An 18,068-nucleotide genomic window follows, 5' to 3' on the forward strand; every position below is an offset into this window, starting at 1 on the left:
GAGTTTCTGGTTGAAAGGTATCCTTGAAGATTTTGTATTATATGAATTGTGATAGTTCTAGTGTTATGTTTGGCAAAGCACCAAACTTTTCATGAAAGGAGCGAGCATATATATACTACTACAATTCAGTAGAGAATGGACATGGATTGCAAAGGTGTCAATGGAGCACAATGCCTCTGATATGTTAAAGAAAAACCTTTACCAACTTCAAAATTCAAATCTGGTTTGAAGTTGATAGACTTATTGAAATGTTGAGGGTTCCATAGTATTGAAGAAGTTGACCATTTATTCAGTGCTCATCCAAGGATTAGATTTGTTAATATGACTGTTTGTTTGATACATGACTAAACTATGCACAGCGTGGAGCTGTGCAGTGTCTATAAGTAGTCTTCTTTTTTGATATTGAGAGGTAGGGTGAAAGAGTATTAAAACAAAGAGTAAGAAAAACAACTTAACATAGGAAATAGATTTACAAATAAAAGAAGTCCAGGACAAGAGGGATCAGATGGTTGAAGTGAGAGCGCCTAATTGTCGTAAAACAGGCGGAGCAGACACCCATCTCGCCTATTTAATTTGCGAGGATTTACCACTCATCACATCCCCTCAAAACTTGCCTGAAGGATCATGATTTTCCACTAAACCATCATTACCATTTTATAATCACTCCCACTACCCTCTCTCTTCCACTCTCGATGTGGGAGGAATGAATCTCATTTTTATTAATACTTTTTTCCTCTACTAGTTCAAAATCAAATGTAACATATGCTAATATTTCAAACAAATGGGGTGATCGTATGTTCGTATTAGCCTCAATCGACTATAAAATAAACATATGTTTGGTTTAATACGACATTATACGAACACCAATCATGTAAAACACATTTTCTTACTTAAATGTAGTAGTACTTAATTTGTTTGCTAAAACAACTCCTTTTTTTCCATGAAATGCGTTGAAGAAACTTTGATAACCCGCGCTAAGTGAAGGACAAGCCATGTTGCCAACCTTCATCATTTCCATTAATTTGCCTGCAGAATCATAATGTAAATAAAGCAATTGAAGTTATACTACTCCATATCATATGCATCTATAGTTCTATACCGTAATAAATCAGCAAAACAAAGTGTGGGTCTATGCTTTTAGTTACAAATCCAGAATAAGTAGCCAAGAAATTTAAGTCTTCAGAATTTTGAGCCTGCATAAAATCTACCCGCAACAAATAATTTCAAGATTTTTTTCATAAGACAATCGGTTTCTGGAACTCATCTTCTTACAAAATTCATTATTTCTTTGTAGTTAAATGACAAGTTTTTATTAAACCAGAAAACATAAGGCTCACCGGCCCAAAACATAACCTAGGCAACGCAATGCTTATGAGTTGTCTGCAAAATCTGTAAGAAGGCTGAAGGCATAGGTTGGCGTTCCTCCTAATTCAATTACGTAATACATTATCCATTTTAGATACATATGATGTATATAAACAAACAAATATACTACTACTCCATAAAAGCACAAACTCCAAAAGTTTTAGCATAAAATATACAGATGAATTTAGGTTATACTACTAATTACCAGATTCATTATTTTAATGGTCAATTCAACCTCCCTCTCCTGGCGACCATCTCCTAGGCGCGTTGTTATTCTTGAGTTGAGGCCGAATATGATGTCTCGGGATTAGGCGTTGGAGCGGTGTGAAGTCAAGATGGACGCCCAATAGCATTCTTTAGCGAGATTGTAAGATGCCATATTGAAATACTCCACTTATAAAAAGGGATTTATGCAGTAATTCATGCATTGGACCATTGGATAGAGTTCGTATTATATTCTGATCATGAGGCTTTGAAATCCTCCAATGCCAGCAGAAGCTCAACGCTCGACATGCCAAATAGGTTGAATTTTTGCAAGTTTTCCAAGTTTTAATCAAACATAAGTCGGGCAAATCAAATAAAGTGGCTGATGCTTTGGATCATCGGCCTATGGTTCTCTCCACCATAGCTATTTCAGTAATGGGTTTAGAAACTTTTGGAAGAAAGAGACAAAATTCTAAAATAAAAATGACATGAAAAATTAAATTACAATTATACTTCCTTCGTCCGTCATTAGGAGTCTTATTTATGGATGACACGAGTTTTAAGAAATGTTAAGAAAAGTGGGTGAAAAAAAGTTAGTAGAAAATGAGTCTCACTTGTTTATATTAGTTTTAAATTAAATGTGAGTGAAATGAGTTAGTGGAAGGTGGGACCCTATTACCATTTATGGTAAAAGTGAATCGGGACTCCTATTTGCGGATGGACTAAAATGAAAAAACATGACTCCTATCGCGGACAGAGGAAGTAACTTTTTGGAATTAATAATATATGAGAAAGAAAAGAGTTAAAATCCCAAAATAAAACTGACATGAAAAATTAAATTCCACTACAACTTTTTACAATTAATAATATGCTAAAGAAAATAGTCAAATTCCCAAAATAAAAATGATATGAAAAAATAAATTACAGTTACGACTTTTTACAATTAATGATACAATTATTGCAAAATAGTTGTATAAGTAATTTCATTTTTCATGTCATTTTTATTTTGAGATTTTGACCCTTTTCTTCCTCATATCATTAATTGCAAAAAATTGTAACGGTAATTTAATTTTTCATGCCATTTTTATTTTGAGATTTTGGTTCTTTTTCTACTGCATATTGCAAAAAGTTACTAGAATTTTTCATGCCAAATGAATGTCGACTGACAAATCGTATTTTTGTCTAGTACTAATCTCACAAGATACAAAGATCTTACACTAGTTAATTACAGTCCGGTTCAGAATAAACCAGTTCGTGCAAAACCAAACATCGACATCACATTTTCATGCATCGACATCACATCACATAAGACTCATGGGCCAAAAACATAACCTAGGCAAGGCAATGAGTTGTCTGCAAAATTTGTATGAAGGTTGGCTTTCCTCCTAATTCAATTACCTATATAATAGAATATCCATTTTCAGATACATGTGACGTATATAAACACACCATAAAAGTACAAAGTCCAGAAGTTTTAGCATAAAATATATAGATCGATTTAGGTTATACTACTAATTACCAAATTCTTTATTTTAATGCCCAATTCAACCTCCCACTCCTGCGACCATCTCGTAGACGTGTTGTTATTTTTGAGGCCAATGTGATGCCTCGGGATCAGGCATTGGAGCCGTGCTAAGCCAAGGTGGATGACCAATATAGCATTCTTTAGCGAGAAATTGTAAGATACCATTTTGAGGTACTCCACTTATGAAAATGAAGTTTATGCAATAATTTGTGCATTGGACCATTGGAGTCATTACCTCCTACCTAGAGAGTTCGTATTATATTCTAATCATGAGGCTTTGAAATACCTCCGATGCCAGAAGCTAAGCGCTTTACATGCCAAATGGGTTGAAATTTTGCAAGAACTCCAAGTTTTAATTAAACATAAGGCAAACAAATCAGAACAGTGGTTGATGCTTTGGATCGTCGGCCTATGGTTCTCTCCACCATAACAACTTCAGTAGTGGGTTTAGAACTTTTTGGAAGAAAGAGTCAAAATTCTAAAGTAAAAATGACATGAAAAATTAAATTACAATTATAACTTTCTAGAACTAAAAATACACGAGGAAAAAAAAGAGTCAAATCCCAAAATAAAACTGACATGAAAAATAAAAATACAACTACAACTCTTAACAATTAATAATATGCGGAAGAAAAGAGCCTAACTCCCAATTTAAAAATGACATGAAAAATTAAATTACAGTTACAACTTTTTGCAATTAATGATATGAAAAATTAAATTGAGATTTTGACTTTTTTCTTCCCCGTGTCATTAATTGCAAAAAGTTGTAATTATAATTTAATTATTCATGCCATTTTTATTTTGGAATTTTGGCTCTTTTCTACCGCATATTACTAATTGCAAAAAGGTTAGTACTGTAATTTTTCATGCCAATTTTATTAATTGCAATTTCAAAAAATATTTGAGTTTGTATACAGTGCAAACAAAATTTTGCATTTGCACTGTTAAAAAACACAATATGCAAGGGTTTATGGGTATAAACTTGTGCAAGAAGTCCAATATTAAAAATCGCAATCCGCAAGAGTTCATGACTATAGAATTCCATAAAATACACACTAATTTCTAAACCAAATTTTGCTATGGTTAGCTTGGAGTTCTTATCTTTATATTTTGTTATTGTTGAAATTTTTTATTAAAAAAAAGTTATTATGTTAATGCTACTAAGTATTTATAGAGATTTATTTTGTTTCATAGTGTAATATAGTTTGCTAAAAAAGTCTTTGCGATTCAATTGACCATATTCTTGTTTTATTAGCATTGGTTGTAAAATGAAGAGAAGACTAATGTCTTAATTAGGTAGAATGAGAGTTGATTCTTCAAATCTACATATTCTTCTTATTTCTTCTATTGTTATTGATGATGAAACATATATGGTGATCAGTATTATTATTTTTTACTAATATTTAAATGTTGGTTGCCTATTCACTCCCCAATTTATATTTGATGATTCAAAAGGTTTTTTTAATGGATGTAAAATGTAGATATCTTAAATTTCTCAATTTAATGCACAATAAGAAAAGTCACTTTGCCAACTTGCGATTGTGCCTATGTGCACACAAAAAGAAACTATTCATTATAAGGAGTATTAATTATAACAGTTTTAAACCTCTAAACCTCCATTTTATGTATGTATAGATGATAAATATTTGCGTTGAACATGTTATATGACATTTTAAATCTTCAACATTGTATGAATGGAACAACATAATATTGAGAGAAAACAAAATAAAGAAAGGTTAGAGAAGGATACAACGCACCATTGTGAACAATACTTCCTCCATGTTGAAAGAGCAATCAAAGACTAACGTCAATTTATAACATTTATACTACCTTTGTAAGCCAAATAGGGGAGCGGTGCCGGTGGGAGGCGCGATGCATTGTGGGGAGGCCGCGACGCCAGGCACGGGGGCCGGGTGAGTGAATGAATTTCTAGCTATCAAATACCTATTTATTGTTCACACAAATATATGAGGATCTTATTTTAAAACCTTTTCACTTGACCATTTTCAAAATCTTTTCACTTTCCTCACTTATATATAGTTGTATTTACATAAATAACGTACTAATATATTGGAACTCCCCATTAAATGTATTGATATAGTAACATTTTCTCTAGCAAATAATAAAAGTCATTACTTCTATTTTGAAAACTGTCGCATTGAAAGATTGTTTTAATGGAAATGTCAAAGGACATTAATTTTAACATATGTTTTAAAGTAAAAAATCGTAACTGCTCAAAAAAATTTCAACTTTGCACTAACTGTATTTGTACTAAAAGTTATTACATAAATTTAAATAAATTACAATGGCATTTTTGTGATTTCTCCCAAAACTTTCTTGTTATATATGTATAGAGGCAAGTTTTGGAGAAAATAACAAACATGTCATCATGAATTTTTTTAATAAAATTATTGAAGTTAAAATTAGTATTCATTTTCATAATAATTAGAGGAAGTTGAAGAGATTTTTTTTAATATTAATTTTTGTAACCATGTTAGTAACAGCTTAATATACTAAATATAGATGTGAACGTTACATTATTGGATTATATATGTTTCTTACATCAAATTAGTAGAAGTACTATTGAATTATGATTCTTAGCATAATGAATATTATGATAATAGTATAAAATTAAAAAAAAATGTAAATTCCACTTTAACTGTTATAAAATAAAAGCGTATGTTATAAAATAACATACAATCATGTAATAAGTGGGAGAGTCAAATAGTTTTTTATTATTATGATGATGAATTGATGAGGAAGTGAAAAGGTTTGTAGAAAAAAATTGATTATTATGATGAATAAACGGAGAAAGTGAAAAAGTTTTGGAGTAAATTTTGATGCTTTAATTTTGGAGTATAAATATGTAGCATCTGAACTCTGAAGGATACGAGATATGAAAAAGAAACCAAACAAAAAGGACATGAGATTGTGGTTCATACTTTTTGATATTTTCAATCATTTGTAATTCTAAATGGATAAGAAATTCTAATCATTTAGCTTAGGAGTGCCTGAAATTGAATGTGGAGCCTTTTATCGTTTATAGAAATAATAAACGGGGACTCTTATTCGTGGGCAGATAAAAATGGCAAAACGAGATTCTTATTCGCGGACGGAGGGAGTATCAAATTTGAAAACACATTTCCGTAAGTAACTATACAAATAGTTTGACACTACACGATAAATCGATAACGATCAGAACATGATATTATATGATTACACAGTTAAAGTTTGTTATAACATGATCAAAACTTTATCCGATTTAAATCTAAATAATAGTAATATAATGTATAATATTTTTAGTTTAATAATTCTAATTGTTATATGATAACCCAAACCCAACCCGAAATCATCGGACTTTTATTGCGTCGACTCGATATGAACCCCAAATCCAGTAAAAGCTTGAGCCAAATTCATTATATTCATACGAATTTATGTCGAATTATCGTGTCATGTTAATAATTGTCAGTCCTAATTATAATGGTTAAATATGTAAAATTTAAATGAGCATCAAGTGAATATAAAATTATGAAATGTTAATTAGTAAAATAAATAATCCATAAATTTTAATGATAGTTCAATGGTAATGAACTGCTATTAAATAAAATCATGGTTCAACATAAATCACTTAAAATATGGATTACTAATTTACTATGGATTAGTTGGATATTAAAGCAACTAGTAACACACCTGCGCGATGCACAGATATTTTATTTGATTTATAAACCTATTTATAAACATAATTAACTACTCCACGTAACAAATAATGTGATACACACTAAATAAAACTTCATATAAAAATTATATAGTCATAACAATAAATATAATAAAAATATTTGCAAATACACATTAATTTTACTTAAATCCTAAATGCTCTAAAAATATAGTAAATCTATTGAATAAAACCAAAATACTATTTTACGAAAATTTCATAACATATTGCGACTTAGATCATATGGAAAAACAACTCAATTTACTATGATACAAACAACACACGATTAGGTAGAGAATAACTATGGACCTATCATCAACACATCAACAAAAAAATTAATTTTAGAAACATAAAATGAGTCACTACAAATTAATAAATTTATAGCAAATGAACCGACGTTGTACACATATAATGGAAATGGATCTCCTGCTGTGCACAATAGGGGGCTGCTTTCTATGAACAAAACGCAGCAACGCTTGTTTTATTTCTTTTTCTTTTTTCTTTTCTTTGATTTATTGCCTGTGAGAAATGGCATAGCAGGTGCACAGCTGGGGATCCTTCCCCACATATAATTTGTACCATAAATTATAAACCTACTACAACATACATTTAGTGTTAATACAAATACACTAAATAATCAACCTTCCATTCTGCGCCAAAATAAACCCTAAAGAAGAATCCATCGCCTCCATCATACTTAATTGCCAGAAAATTCACCGACGACGAATGAGAAACAGGAATACAAAACTTCACACCACCAACATCACTTTTCTTCGCTTTTGATTTCTCCATATCATCATTGTACACAAATTCAACCAAAAACATTAAAAGGATTCTCTATTACCTACTGCCCTACAGCCTCTAATGCCATAGTTTTGCAGAATCGACAGTATTCTCTCGTCTATAAATCCTGCATATATGTATATACAATATTTACATAGAAATAGCAAGACTAATATATCAAGAATTAAAAAGTCACAGATTTGATAGCAGAAAAAATTTTGATTCGAAATATATCATGGATACTTCCCCTTTTATAACCTTCAAACTTCTTTTAGTAATGGATTTATATTAAATGCGAAATTAAGGTCTACAATCGGCAGTTACATGATTTTTTCAATTATGGATTTGAATTAGGTGTAAAACGGTTGTAATTTAATTATTTTTCAACACCAAATATTAAGGTAATTCAATGGAGAACGGTTTCCATAATCATTAAGAAAAGAGACTATTGAGTGCACGACCTCTTCAATTTTTTTTGTTCTTAGAGCGGTTACATCATTTAAAGATAATAAAATCAAGGAAAAAATGTTATGGAACCCAAAACTTATAAATATTAAAATCTATATTCAAAACTTATAAATATTTCAAAAGAAGGCCAAAATTCGCCTTTTATATATGTATAGATTTAAAGAGATTAAAGTTTGATGAAAAAGTTGAGACACAAAGCCACCGTTTTCTTTATAGATTGTAGAGTAGCCAAAATCATTATTTAAATAGGGGATGAAAGAGATTAAAGTTTGATGAAAAAGTTGAGACACAAAGCAACCGTTTTCTTTGTAGAATGTAGAGTAGCCAAAATCATTATTTAAATAGAGGATGAAGCAAATGAATGAAACGCCACCGTTTTGCACCACAGCAGGGATCCACTTCCATTTTATAAAGTATCATAATTGTTTTTCTTCACTTAGCGATTTCATTCAATTTCTTAAATGCTCCATAAATATCTTCAAGAAATCAGGGCTAAATTCTATAAATGGGGTCTTCTACAATAATCGTTTCACCAATAGGTAGGTTTTTTTTTTTGTTTCTGGAAATGGGTGATACGCATTCTAAGAATGCGTATTTGAAATACGCATTCTTGGAATGCGCAACTAAGCTGAATTCGGCAGTCAACCAGAAAAGTCAAAATTCAAACTAAATACGCATTCTTAGAATGCGTATCTCCCCTTCATAAAGTTAGTCCATAACAGAATCGGGCAGAAGCATTGCCCTCTGCGCGAACTCCAGCCTCCTTGCCCGCGAATCCCTTCCAAGAATCGGGCAGAGGTATACATACCGTGGGGTGGGGTGGGGGGGGGGGAGAACGTCGGCGGCGGCGGCAGGTCGACGGGAGCGGCGGCGAAGAAGAAGCAGCAGAATCGAAGAAGCAGCGTGTCTGTTGTGCGTTCTGTTCTGGCCGATTTGCCCCAATTTAATTCAAGTGAGATACGCATTCTAAGAATGCGTATTTGAAATACGCATTCTAAGAATGCGTATTTAGTTTGAATTTTGACTTTTCTGGTTGACTGCCGAATTCAGCTTAGTTGCGCATTCTAAGAATGCGTATTTGAAATACGCATTCTAAGAATGCGTATTTCAAATACACATTCTTAGAATGCGCAACACCTATTTACAGAAATTTTTAAAAAAAAAAAAAAAACCCTATCGGTGGAAGCCGATTTCCAGAATGCACTATTTATAGAATTTAGCCAGAAATCAGTCATTATCGTCATCATCCTGCATTCCACTGTACCGAAGATGAATAGCAAAATAATAAGAATCTTGATTATCAATCTTTATACTAACGAGCCTGAAAAAAAGATCTATAGTCATTAGCTCCCAAATCTTTTCAATTCCATTAATAAATATAAATTCCTTCAATAAAATAGGTATTCAATTTATGTTTTAAAATGACTAAAACCTTTTCACTTTAAATTCTCTCAATTATTATAACTAAAAAAGCATTTATCAATTCAATTAAAATATTCATAATGACAATCTTGTTCTTTTTCCCAAAACTTCCTTTTTATATATGTATGTATGTATAGATAGGGAAATGATGTGTCTTAATACAGAAATGCAGGCCAAACCATGGTCCTAAGATTATGTGATCTGATGGTCAATAATTAACCAAAAACATGGAAGATCATTATTAATCATTTTTTGATCATTTTATAAAATTTGAGTTTGATGTCATTGTTGGATCAATTTAGATCATCCTTTAATAAAATGATCTAAAAATAAATTAACATTGACTTAATAATGCCCTTTATGTGATTTTGTCCTTAGTTTTTGTATCTAGATATAGTTTTGCATGGATCTAAACCTATAAATAGATGTAGATTATTCCACTATAGGCTAGCTTGGACATTTAGCATTAGAACTAAAAATTTATAAGATGATAAATTTTTTAAACAATCGACAAACATCCATGTTATCAGTTAGGGGTGGCAAATCGTACGTGTTGTGTCGTTATCATGTCGACACGATAATGACACGACACGGTAACAACAAACACGAACACGACCCATTAAGAAAACTCCAAACACGAACACGAATACGAACACGACCCGCTACCCTCAGACACGAACATGACACGAACCACTTCGGGTCAACACGACACGATAACAACAAATATATGACACGACACGATAACAACACTATAATAATATTATTATTATAATATATAAATATTATTTCTTATATTAAATTTAATTTTTAAAAATTAAAAATAAATAATAAAATAATAATATTATAATATATAAATATTATTTCTTAACGTGTAACACGAACACGAATACGACACGAAGTTTTCGTGTCCTTATCGTGTCGACACGATAAGGACACGAACTCAATAAGCCTTGACACATACCCATTAATTTCATGCGGGTTCGTGTCGTGTTATCGTGTCGTGTCAAAAATTGTCAGCCCTATTATCAGTCTAGTTGATTATATCACAGCAAGTCAGCAGCAATATGAATATTGAATCCAATAACAAAATACTTCCATGTAAAAGGAATACCTCAATTCACTTCGCACAACATAATAACATATCACCCAAAAATCTGCCTAAAGTATCATGATGGCAAACCGCTCTTTCTGAAAAGTTGAGAGAAACATTCACGGAAGGGGGAAACAACAAGACTTCAAATGAATGCCGATTGGCAAATCGTATTTTTGTCTAGTACTGAGCTCACAAGATACAAAGATATCACACCAGTTAATTACAATCCGGTTCAGAATAAACCAATTCGTGCAAAACCAAGCATCAACATCACATTATCATGCAGCGACTCCCTTCCTCAACTGGTTGTGTGGCAGCTTGCGGGTGCCTGCCTGCCTCAGAGGGGTTGTATGTGAACTTTGAGGTGTCCAATTCGTACTGTTTCACAAACAATGAATAAGTAACTTCAGATGTAGAATTTTAATGATAATATTAATATCACTATATTCACTTATAAGAGAAATGAAATGATGACATTTATATCACTCAAGTTGTTATTGGATTGAAAATAAAATTGATGGGAAGACACATCTGTAAGAGGGTTCAAAGCATGACACAAAAAAACACATTAGCTTATAATAAGGAGATCTGTCTAGTTGAGGTTTAATCTATTCTCAAGACACAATCAAATACTGTGAAAGGTTCGTGCTTTATAGGTCGAGGACTGTGAAATCAAAAAAGACGATATTTCATATAAAGACTACTAACATTATGCAACAGTGTCAAAAGTGCTAGAAAATTGATCACACTCTAAGATCTCTCATGTTGGGAAATTCAATACAATATAAAACAGACAGACTTTAGAGACTGCGAATCATATAGATTTACAGCATGAATGACCCAAATGCATATAAATATGAAGTACGTACAAAGTTGTAGACAAATAAAGGTTCTTAGAATGTAAAAACTGTAATTTAATTAGGAAAATTTTAAATAGACAATTATAGTCTACTAACTATTCTTATTGCATACCTCGACTAAAAACCTTAATGTTTGTCCTAAAGTTCAAGCCAACAACAGACTATTATTAAATCATAATGAAGTTGCTACCACTATGGCTGACAACCAACAACAGACTATTTTACAAACCAATGTAAACTTTCATTAAAAAATATAATACAAGGTATATTAATAATATAAAATTTGATTTAAGCATATAATAGTTGCATTGATTTTGTGTTGTAAAATTACTAAGTCGGTCGTAATAGCTAAATATATTATTGAACATACATAATAAAATTAAATCTCTCATTGGATTAATGGCACCAAAGTCTCAATGTTTGGCCAAAGTTACAAATTACCCACATTTAAATCTATGCAATAACGACATATAACTTTCAATTTGTGTGTTACTTAACATCCTCATAACACTCTCAATAGAATTACATAACTTAATATGGCTAATGAAATATTTAAATGCGGACATAATTCCATTTTTCTCAAGAGCATAATTTTGTTTGAGGACGTAGAAGAATAAAATAAGTTTCTTTCAAATAATCGTAGTTTTCTTTCTGGCATTTCATAAAAAACAAAAAACAACCTAGAATATTTCATATATCAGTCGAGCATGTCCCTTAGGCATTAATTGAAAGCAAGAGAAAACGAAGCGTGCCTTCAATTAGTCTAAACTAGGTGTCAAGCTTGCACCTCTGCTGACAGGTATGCATGGTATGGTCTACAGTGGCATGAGAGGACTCAAACTATGGTACCATCAGTTCAAAACCACAATACACATCTAGGGCATTCCAATACTATGATCGTGAAGTCAAGACACAAGATACCATACTAGTTTATTTCATTTAAGCATCTTACTTACCTATAGCAAATTCCTACTACAAATAGTTAGTAAACATTCTCAATACCATAGGTTGTCATAAGCATTATATAGTCTTGACCCCAGCAGATTATTTAGCAGAAAACTATTTTTTTTTTATTCTCATTTTCTGTTTAATATGGACTTGGTAAAAACGGATCATGCTAGGAGTTATCCTTACCTAATAACCTAAACTAGAATCATTCATGCTTTCCATTGAGGATAAGTTGTCATTTACTAACCATCTCTGACAAAATTTAATTATTTGACATAACTCTAAAATTAGACTCATTTGTATAACTAATAAACATAACTATAAGACTAAAATCAAGGCATATCATGCTTATAAAATATGCATTCCTTTCTTTCTTTTTATAAGCACTTTAGCATTGTTGATTGGACAGTTCATTTAAAAGTTTATGTTGGTCGAGAAGAATATTAAGGCTTGCATATTATGTAACTGTCTCCTTTACAAGCTTAGGCCGGTGGAGAGGAGCAATGTTATAACCATTTAATTCAATATATCTTCAATATGAGTGTAATTGCAAAACATAATACAGATCAAAAAGTCAATGAACTATTTAATGTGTAAACCAGAACAAGAATTTTCACCTTTTCCCTCATACGCGTACTCCATGCATCATTCCTATTGGGGCGCTGGTCAAGGGTATTAGCGGCACAGACACCAGTGGCTGGAACAGTTTGCCGATTAATTAATGGTTGTCGGTTTTGTTGCCTCGGTGCACCTATATATTCTTCGTCACTATCATAGTCTGTTGGTCTATTAGCAGCCCTTACAATGAGTGCTAACAAAAATGTAATTACCTGCATTTCCACAGTGATTAATAAAATAAAAGAGAACCAAAATTGTTCAAGTTTTAATCATCTATTTAAGACAATAAAGTCAAATATTCGTTCCTGGAAACAAAGCCACTATGTTAACTCTTCGGTAAAATTGAGACGATACTAAGCAACATAATATCATCTTTGCCCCACATGCTAAAACTGCATAAGAAAACCCTTTTGAATCATACCTATTACCTAAAGTATGTGTGAGAAGAACCTTAGAGGTATCGTTCTTAAAAGTGGTAGTGGAACTGTCAGACATAACAATAACAACTAATGGTTTTATATCACCAATCGTTATTACATTATGGTGTTGTCTTTCTGGTGTCGCAACTAACACTGTCACAAATATCAAAATTACTTGCATAGCAGGGAGCAATCATTCCAATTCATATACAAGAATATGTTAATGGTTAATACTATTCAATAGTAGTATTACCTCTAGTATGACAGCTCCAAGCGCAACCCACTTGACAATTTCCCAATGGTCCTCCAGATATTCATATATTCTATCGAAGTTCCCAGTTTTGTCAGTTGGAATTTTCTGTACGCTTAGCTCGTGAATTAGATTTACAACCAATAAGTCTGATATCAAATATAACCATCTCAATTCGACTAACCTCCCTCCAGCTTTTGTCAAAGAATATAAAAGCAGCTGATCCCACCTCCACCAGTATCAACAAGACTATTAGTATTGAAAACTAAATTATCTTAAGGAACTCAGCCATCTTTCGAAGAACAAAAAAAGCATGATGTCTATTTAAGGAACTCCACACACTAACTTGCTTGCATTATTTTCCACACAAATGATTCAGATGACCAATACTAAGAAAAAACCTAGCAGCCAACATATGTCAATAATACTTCTCATCAACTATGAAGGCATCATGAAATTTATCTATAACTGAAAACTACCGAGTGAGGGATGATGATTTATAGTTAACAAATCACTATATTATGTAGTCGACTTTGAGAATCCTATGAGCATAAGCCATACAGTTTTCACCAACAATCATATCAATGATATAAAATCAAAAGAGCAGTAGGTTTAAGCATAAGGAATAAATATTAGAAAGGATACACAAGTCAGGCAACACTCATTTCGAGTTGTCGTTCCAATGCAACCACAACAAGCAACAAAAAGAATAGTCACACCAATTCCAATGAAGAGACAAATAAACCTGCAACTAGCACATATGAAGCCAATATAATCATCCCCAGCAACCAAACGTCAACATACATGAGAAAGATAATGCATTTGTCTTATTCACGCTCTAAAACGGCTTCTTAACAAGTCTCCAGCACAACTGATGGAAGGAGAGACAGAGACGATAAGATTAAGAAGACGAAAAGACATACTGCCAAACATCATATTTTCTGAGCAAGTAAGTACTTGCATTTTAGAAACACAAGAAACGATATTGGATTTTGGAGAGTGGAGATTAATGAAAAACAATTGGGTTAGAAGGATAAGTATTCATCCTTAGAATGTAAATAAGGAATATGATAATTACTTATATAATAAAAAATCATAATCATGGATTTCAGGAGAGCAACAATCACAGTAACAGAGAAATTGAAGACCCATACGCAAATTGAAAATATAAATAAAAGATAAGCAGGAAACTTTAGACATGAAACGGTATGATCAACCACACCCATAAATAATATACTACTCTAAGATGAAGCAGCTCCAAGCACTAGTAAAGGTGCCAGATCTCGTCATTGATTTGTATTAGAGGCAAACTATACATGGAGCAAAGGATAGAAGAATATTAATGCATAAACACTTTTTTATTATCTTGTCGTATTCAGCTTGCACAAACCGATGAAAACTTTTAATATCTTATTGAGTTCAAGTCGATGTGCGATCACTTTTACAATTAATACTAATAATTTAAATTTTCAGAGTAATCAATAGGCCGATAAATTCCACAAGTTTGATACTTGAACAGATCCCTTTGAGGCTTTACGCTATCTAAAGAATGGACCACAGTCACCACACAAAAAGCATTAATAAGAATGACTCTCATACTCCAAGTAGCCATTACATATGCATTAGCAGAACATCTATAGATAGAGTTGGGTTATCTCTTCGTACCATGCCTTTGGTAGTTTGTCAAAATATTATCAGCCAAAGACACAGCTAACAGCATGGGCCGACCGAGCTGTACAAGCTCCAGACTTAACGGGGGAGGGTGTGCATCAACGCCAAAGGAAGCAATGTTCTTGTACTTCACAAATAGGTATATGCCATATCCAACCATAGCCAAACCCACAAGCATCAATAAGAAGTTCAAAAGCTTCAACATGCATTCCCAGAACCCCTTACATGCCATTATGTACAACTATTTAGCTCTCTCTGATACAACTACTAAAGTGCAAAGCAACTCAATCACTTCACATAGGAAAATTCATTTAATAAATAAGAATAAAACTTTGACTTACAAATGATTGGTTTAAAAGCCACAAAATTAGACCATGTTTCTCACCCAACAAATCTCACTAAGCCTTATTCAGCTCGTCACATGAATATGAAATTTACATAGACGCATCCAAAATTAACCACATAATATTTCAAGAAAGTGACCAAACGGAAAGATTAACCGACAAAGAACAATCAATGCTGTGAATTTTTTATCAAAAGGGTGAAATCTGTTGGAATCAACAAACACTAAAAATGCAACATTCGTGAACAAGGATAGTGGCGACAGATAAAAAAAAATCATCTAGTGGAATAGAAAATGAACCAAGAGAGTGCGTACAAGAAAATTATTGCAGATCAAAGCATCTCAAGATAAAATGGATGGAGAGATCAATGGATTTAATATTTTGTATATTTATTAAAATAAATGAATTATGAAAGTAGCTTTCACTTTGTCGACGCCAAAATTGCTTGTTTTATTTTTCCTTTGGTGGGCCGCGAGTATGTATACACTCTATTGTAATAGTTTCTATTTATTTTTTTTTTCTTTTTTCTTTTTTCTTTTTTCCCTTTTGTATTCGGCCGCTTGTGAGTCTCGGTGGTGTCTCAGTTATTAGAATTATTCAATTCAATTTCACATTATAAATGATAATACTAATAGTAAAAGATATTATTATATGTAAAGATCACTTATTATGGTTATTTGGTCATATACATGAGGATAACTACAAAAGCGAAAGTGTAATACATGAATCATATCGTCCCATTTTATGTGACCCAATTTATTTTTCTCATGTATTTTGAGAAATTATATTAATAATTAGTTAAAGTGGAGGGAAAGTAAAGTAAGAGAGAATGAGATGGTCACATATAATGGAACAAAGGCATTACTAAATGATTCGCGATAACTCATGTATAAACAATTCGATTTTAAATTTATTAGTCAATGTAAGAATTACCTTAATATGAACGACATTATTCAATGTCCTGAGACGATGTTATGTTATCCATTTGGATAATAATGTCCTTAGATGATGTTATGCTATCCATTTGGAATTTGTGGAATATAATTAATTCCTTGGATTTACAATTCTCATTACATGATTACGGAGTATTATTTTTCTATAAAATTGCTATAGATAAAGGAAATTTCACCTAGTGTGTTAGTGCAGTTTTATTAGACAAAAACACTTAGTGTTCATGTTTCTGTAAATATGCAATAAAACTTATGACGGAGTCACAAAATTCCTTGAAATGAACCTAGAGAAATAAAAAGAGTTAATGATATGTTCTATTCAAATAATTATTTTATTTTCAATATAATATTTAAAAAGTTATTTAAAGTAAATAGTACTACTACTAGAGTATAATAATAGAGTTAATGATTGGTACGAGTGTTCATATCTTTTGTTTTGAACTAATGACAATGTGTGTGTTTTATTAATGTTTTTATTCTTGTTTTATTTTTGTTATTATTATTTTATTTTTGTTTATCTTGTACCCAATTTTTCACAAATATTCTTAGATATCGAAAATGTGCAAACTACATGTATTCACTATTCACTCTAAAAAATAAAAAAATATTATAAAAAGAGAAAAAACTTAAATTGCGTTTTTAACACAAGCCAGTATCACACACGTGCGATGCACGACTCATTTTCTTTTATTTACATTTATTTTATACTGTAAAATAATTTTATAAATTTATAAATATATAAAATAAAAAACAATTATTAAAAAATATAAAATCAAAAAAAGAAAAAAAAATAACACATACCGAATGAGAAACAATATTATTATTTCAAGTTCTAAAATCGCAAATTTATATAATAGCAATTTATTGAAATATAAAACCGATATCAATATGCATGCATTTAGCCGGAAAAAAAAAATTGGTTGCATACCCTAATAGTATATTCCGCATCGCCTACTTCCCGTGTAGCTGCTACTACCCATATCACGTCCAGGAAAGACAAATGAATAAGAGTGCCACCAACCTAATATTCATACAAAGCACTAAATGAAAAAATTATACATTCGACACTTCACAATATGCGAACAGTCTCAATGCTTTCACCACTAACCTTTGTAATCCTGGCCTCCTGGATAACTACTAGCATGTACAATTTGTGTTTCTGGGTCTTCAACAAAACCTCAAGGTTCGTGACAACAGAAGACAGTTATTTTCGTCTTTTGCAACCTAGAGCAACATAAACCACACGATTGATGATCAACCATTAAGAGTAACAGTATTAAAAGAAAAATCTCTTTACCCAAAGTTAATAGGTTAGTTGGTAAGTGACAATAAATGTCATTAGTGGATAGTTAATCATGAAAAAAATGAAGAGTCATAGTAGTAATATTTCTTTTAGGTTACGCTAACATGATATTTAAATTTAATAATATAGTAAG

At 31.7% G+C, this 18,068-nt stretch overlaps 1 non-coding gene and 1 pseudogene across 2 annotated transcripts; both read right to left on the reverse strand.

The window, feature by feature from the left end:
• Positions 1–497: 497 nt before the first annotated feature.
• On the reverse strand, positions 498–602 carry LOC125217204 (small nucleolar RNA Z279/snoR105/snoR108). The gene has a single exon (XR_007175624.1). It is a non-coding gene; the product is annotated as a small nucleolar RNA Z279/snoR105/snoR108 (small nucleolar RNA).
• Positions 603–10,719: 10,117 nt separating this feature from the next.
• Positions 10,720–16,001, reverse strand: LOC125215327 (tobamovirus multiplication protein 2A-like; annotated as a pseudogene). Its single transcript, XR_016136760.1, has 6 exons — positions 15,333–16,001; positions 14,313–14,412; positions 13,852–13,932; positions 13,671–13,775; positions 12,998–13,210; positions 10,720–10,950 (listed from the first exon to the last, which is right to left on the reverse strand). The product of XR_016136760.1 is annotated as a tobamovirus multiplication protein 2A-like (transcript).
• Between the last annotated feature and the right edge of the window lie 2,067 nt (positions 16,002–18,068).

This window comes from Salvia hispanica, chromosome 3, assembly GCF_029641045.1.
Source record: "Salvia hispanica isolate PSC_SH4W2 chromosome 3, Shi_PSC_v1, whole genome shotgun sequence".
In the NCBI taxonomy this organism is placed as follows: domain Eukaryota; kingdom Viridiplantae; phylum Streptophyta; class Magnoliopsida; order Lamiales; family Lamiaceae; genus Salvia; species Salvia hispanica.